The 6,232-nt window shown below is 34.3% G+C and overlaps 1 pseudogene; it reads left to right on the forward strand.

Moving 5' to 3' along the window:
- Window positions 1-4,608: 4,608 nt before the first annotated feature.
- Window positions 4,609-5,857, forward strand: LOC144376636 (olfactory receptor 5AP2-like; annotated as a pseudogene).
- The last annotated feature ends 375 nt before the right edge of the window (window positions 5,858-6,232 follow it).

The following is a 6,232-nucleotide window of genomic DNA, read 5'->3' on the forward strand; positions in this document are numbered from 1 at the left end:
AAAAATTTGGATCCATTTTTTCATGAGTGCTCCCCATATATGAAATATGGACATACACACATACAGACATACAACAAAAAACAGAAGTGTGCAAACATAACATACAACACATAAGACAATAGTAAAGGCCTTGTAGCTTTACCTAGGTAAAATCTCCATTGCAATGTTTAAAAACTCCACAGTCAAAAAATAAAACTTATCAGAAAAACATTAACCTAGGTTTGTATGAGCTCAAAAATAAAATAGAACTTTATGTTGTGGGAAAAATGCAATAATAAAATAGATATTGAAAAAAGTACCCTGGTTAATCACTGTCACAAATGTAAGAATAGCCAAGCTGGAGCTCCGGATATCAGCTGTTATGGATTTGAGTCAAATCATCTTCTTTTTCTATAGAAATTGCTTTAATCTCTCTGGAATCCAAATCAGCTCCTGTTCTCCCTGTGGAAAAACACAAAAAGAACCCCGACTCCAGACAATCACTGGGTCAGAACCTTTCCATTGTTCTGTTAGAATATCTTTCCAAAATACCTTAGGCTTATGTACATTTTTTGGATACATATGTCTTTCCGCAGCACTAAGTTCTGATGAATCCAAATTTAGAAACTTTAGAGTAAAAAAGGGTTATTTTAAGTTTATCTTTGGGGGATATATACCCCTTTAAGATCCTTGTAAATTAAGTCTTTCAAAAGCATTCTGCCTTAGTTTTTTAGAATTACTTTAGTCCTTTAAATTTTTTGATGTGGTTTTAAACCAATTTCCTTCTATTTTAATGTTTTCTAAATTGGCTCTTGTCTATAAATTTTAACACCCTCATCTGAGACTTCTAATTTCTGCACCACCAGAAATTAAAGTTGATGGGCTTTTTGAAAAAAAATTACTAATAATCTCTTTGTTCTTCTATTTTATCCAACTTTTGACTTTAAACTTCTCTCTTCTACCTTTTTCTATCTTGAATGTCTGTATCTAATAATTGTCTTAGCTTTTTGTATTTTTTATCTGAAATACCTTTATTTGACATTTTCAACCATTTTATATCTTATTTTTATCTTCTAGGTTTTTTTTTAAGGTTTGTATTCATCCTTATTTGCTCTTTTTTTTTCTCCTAGTTTTCTTTTGTTTCCTATTTTGTGGTTTTAAAATTCTTGTCTTCCTACATCTTTTTTATCTGTCTACATCTTCTTTATCTTTTTTCTTTTTAACTTTCTATACTTCTGTCTTTAAAGTTTTTCACTTCAAATTTTTAATCTTCTTTATCTAAATATCTTATTATCTTCCCATTTTCATGGGTTTTCTTTTCTCTGTCATGAAGGCATCTTAACCACCTAAAATTTAACCTTTTAAAGCCTTTTGCAATTTACTTAGACATTTTACAACTTTTTACTTTACCACACAAAGATTATCTCATCTCCCTCTTTTTGGTTTAATAAGTACATTTTAATAGTTTGATGAGTAAAGCAATCTTTTTTCCCGCCATGAAGGTATCTCAACCACCTTCAATTTAACCTTTTAAAGCCTTCCAATTATCATCTATACTGCACTTTTAAATGTACTTTTTCACCACCTACAGCTTCATTCTTTTAAACCAGGCTTAGATTCTGTTTAAATTGCTTAATGTTAGATTACATGGCTGCCCTTCAACTAAAGGCCTTTTTTTTTATTTACTCCATTAAGAAGCTTTGTCTCAATCTGCCATGTACAAATATCTTTTTCTTCTTTCTTCCTTTCTCAAGCTTTGAAATTAAGTTTAGTTTCCTCAAAATCTTTTTAAATGGCATTTTACAACTTTTTACTGTACCACAGGGATTATCTCATCTAGAAACATTTCTTTTTCCTTTAACCTTTTATATTAAAATATATTTCCACATCTTGAATCTTTTTATATCTCTTTTTTTAACCGTTAACACTTTTTATAAATTCACATTCTGAAAATTTCTGATTTAGACAAATTACTCCACTTTAATAAGATGAAATACTTTCATGTTTTTTATGGTACTATAATAGTGTAATTGAAACCCAACTGAAACTTCTTATACTCTTTGTATATAAATTACACCTGATAGAACCTTAACACTTAGTAACATTGTTTCAGCAAAGACACAGATACAAAGCAATATTAAACATTTTTACCAATTTATGAAAACACACATAATGTTTAAATATATTACCTTATGGAACTTAATAAGTAAAGAACACTTGATTTTATATTTAGTGGTTGATATTTTAACACTTTAGCTTTGTAAATTAATCAGATGTCTGTAAAAACCAAGATCTTAGACAAATGTAGTAAACAGAACTAGCCATTTCTTTCTTGTTGAAGAAAAATCCTTCTACAGGATCACATGATGGTCCCATTGATATACTTAATAACTCGTCTCTAAAAAGCCATGGGCTACATTTTTGTATTGTATCAACATATGTCCTAACTGTTCTTGGTCTTACTGGGGTGCCTCCTTCCTCTAATAATTTCTCTTCCTCGGTGGCAAACAACTTCAAACCTTGAGTCAACCATTTTCCCCAGTTTGCCTGAGAAATTTCCAAGAACAGGCAACTTGAAATAAAAACAAAATAGATCAAACCAAGAACACATTGTTTTTTGAAATGGTCACCCATCCTTTCGCTCTCCTTCAGGGGCGAGTAATTTCACTTACCTCCAAGTTTCAGAGGTTCCGTGTAGGGACCACCAAATGCCGCAGTCTGGCTGGGCACAAGATCACGAGCCACTCACAGCTTTGTAGATTCAAACAGCAATTCTTTATTTCCAATCTTGTGCCCAGCCAGACTGTGGCAGTTGATGATCACTTAGATTGATAAAATAACTTAGCTATTGTTTATTGTGTTGCTATAAACATAGGTAAGCACTGATCTCTAAATTTTGCTTATTTATTTATTTTTTGTATTTGTGTGGAGGAGTGGGATAGCTACATCATATGGAAGTTCTATTACTAGCCTTTTGAAGATCCTCTATTTACTAGCTTTTTGAAGCTCCTCTATCCTGACTTCCATAGTGGCTGTACTAATTTACATTCCCACCTACAAAAGAGTTCCTTTCCCCTGCATCCTCAACAGAGTTTATTGTTATTTGCATGCTTGAAGATTGTCAGTCTAATTGAGGTGAGATGGATCTCAGTGTAGTTTTGATTTGTATTTCCCTGAGGGCTAAACTTAATAAGAGACAAAAATGGGAAAATTACATCAAGTAATTTTCAAGTAAAATCAGAAGGACTTTAGGTACTATTTTGAAGTATTATGTTCCAATAAATTGAAAAATATGTAAGAAAGGGATAAATTTCTAGACAGGTGTGATTCACCAAAACTCACAAAAGAGAACAAAGAGGATATAGAAAACTTAAACTGACCAATAAAAAATGATGGATTTATTAGCTGAATTTTACTAGTTGTTTAAAGAATAAATTCCAAGTCTCCTTAAATTAGTCCATGAAATTGAGAGAAAAGGAATGCTTCCAACTCCATTTTATGAAGCCTGTATCACCTTGATTGATAGAAAAACTGAATAAGAACACTTTAAGAAAACTATAAATGAACATATTTGATGAACATAGATACAAAATCCTCAATAAAATATTAGAAAAGAGAAAAAGACTTTCCCAACACATTTGTTATGGTTAAGGTGTGGAGTGTCTCACCTAATTTGTAATAGACAATGCAAGAAAAGTGTAGAGGTGAGAAATTGGGTTATAAGAGCCTTAATTTCATTCATTAGTCCATTAATCAACTAATAGGGATTAACTGGGTGGTAACTGTAGGCAGGCAGGGTGTATCTGGAACAGGCAGGCCATTGGCAGCATGCCTTTAGGGTATATACTTTGTCTCTGGTGAGCAGAGCTTAGTCTTTCTCTGCTTTCTTCTAGACAGGTCCTGACTGCTTTCCCCTGCCATGCAGAGCAGCCATTAGCCATCTATGGATTGAGACCTCTGAAAGTGTATTAAAGAAACCTCTACTCCTCTAAAATTGTTCTTGTCAGGTCTTTTGGTTACAGCAGTGAAAAAGCTTACTAAACCAACATTAAAAAATCATACACCATAATCAAGTTGACTGCAGCCCAGGGGTGCAATACAATGCTGGCTCAATGTAAGCAAATCAATAAATGCCATACACCACACAAATAGAAACAAGGACAAAAAGTAAAGAAAAAGAAAAAAAAACAGGATAATCTCAATAGATTGACAAAATATATCCACTATTTATAATAAAAACCTTGAAAAAAGTAGAGATAGAAGAAACTTGCCTGAATACAATAAAGGCTATGCATAACAAACACAAAGTCAACATCAAATTAAATGGGGAAAATGTAAACTATTATCTCTAAAATTGGGAACAAGATAAGAATAGCCACTCTCACATTTCTATTCAATATAGAAGTTGAAATTTTAGAACACTTACTCAAGATAAAGAAATAAAAGGGATACAGATAGGAAAGGAAGAAGTCAAATTATGTCTAGTTGCAGGTTATTTGATTCTGTAGTTAGAAGACTAAAAGTTTTACCAAAAGTTTCCAGGGTATTACTAACACTTTCATCTTTGCTCTGTCATGATTCCATCTAGGAGCACCCTATATAATGAGGTGGGAAGATGACATATTGAAGATGGAAATCCTTCTCCTGGTATTCAGTGACCATCCAGAATTTCTGAGTCTTCTTTTTTGCTGTGTTGTTTTCCATCTACTCTGTACCCTGATGGGGATTCTTGGGATGATTTTACTAATCACCACCAGTTCCCACTTGCCTATCCCAGTGTTCTTTTTCATCTGCATACTGTTATTTATAGGTGCATGTTACTCCTCTATCATTGCCCTTGAATTACTGTGAGCTTGATTTCTGATATGAAAACCATTTGTTTCACTAGCTATACTGCAGAGTTATATTTTTTCTGTTCAATCCTTCTTCTTGGCCGCCATGGCTTATGACAGGTACATAGCAATCTGCAACCCGCTGCTTAATACCATTATTATCTCCAAGAAGTCTGTTGCAAGATTATGCTCAGAGCATTTTACTGGTGTGTGGGGGATTCAATTCTGACACTGGCATGTTTGACATCATTTTTGTGGTCTTTGCTAGCTTGGTAGAGGCAATCTGTTTTCTAACAGTTCTCCTCTCCTATGTCTGCATTTTGGCAGCCATCCTTAGAACAGGTTCAGCAGAGGCCAGAAGGAAAGGCTTCTCCTCCTGTGCTTCCCACCTGATAGTGGCCACTCTCTACCATGGCTCCCTGATCTTCATTTATTTGTGGCCCAGGACAGGTCATTCACTGGATATTGACAAATACTGAAGCCATTGCCAAGTAGGAATGACTCATCGAAATTTCCTTGCCAGCTTTCCCCATGTTGCTTAGAGGAAGGACTCATGGAAGTGGACTTGCCTTGGATTTGCAGTGACATTGCATGTATGCTTGAGTAAGGTGACCTTGCTCAAGGACCAGGGCGGATCTGGGTTTAGGGCAGATCAGGTTTTAGGGAGTATCCTGCTCCTTGGGTTTAGGGTGGTTCCAGGTTTAAGGTGTACCCTGCTGGGAATAGGGCGTAACCTGCTGCCTCAGGCACGCCCACTCCCAGAGTATTTGGGATTCAGAACGTGGATTTTGTGAATTTTGCGCCCAAAACGTGAAGTTCCCCAGAACGTGTTTGTAGAGGGTGAGTTCGGGAATAAAGAGTTGCTGTTTGAATCTACAAGGTGTGTGGTGGCTCATGATTTTGTGCCCAGCCAGACTGCAGCAGACAAAATGATGTCTGTGTTTTAAAAGTTGATTATCCCTATGCTGAACTCCTTATTATAAAATGTAAGGAACAAAGATGCAAATAATTCCTATAGAATAATCATTAAGATTGCTCTCCTTTGATAAAAGGAATCAATGTTGTAATTTTCAAACATACCTATTCTTTGACATTTTTTTCTGTCTGTTGCAAATGTCAATTTAATAAGGATATTTCTCTAATCTGTCGATAATGAAACTTCCACAAAAGAAAATACCAGAGATCAACAGTGGAACTAGATTCTTGTTTTATTTATATCATCACTATCTGTTATTTCGCAGTTAAAATTTTTAATATTTATTTCAGGGGAAGATTTACCTTTTCTTACACTCTTGTGTCTCTTATTCTTACACATTTTCTGTTCTTACTATTTAACTTTTTTCACAATTTCTGTCAAAAATGAATAAGTCACTGATATAACAATGTTGGCCCTTTTGTGAAAGAAAATTAATGACAGTAAC

Source organism: Ictidomys tridecemlineatus, chromosome 4 (assembly GCF_052094955.1).
Source record: "Ictidomys tridecemlineatus isolate mIctTri1 chromosome 4, mIctTri1.hap1, whole genome shotgun sequence".
NCBI lineage: Eukaryota > Metazoa > Chordata > Mammalia > Rodentia > Sciuridae > Ictidomys > Ictidomys tridecemlineatus.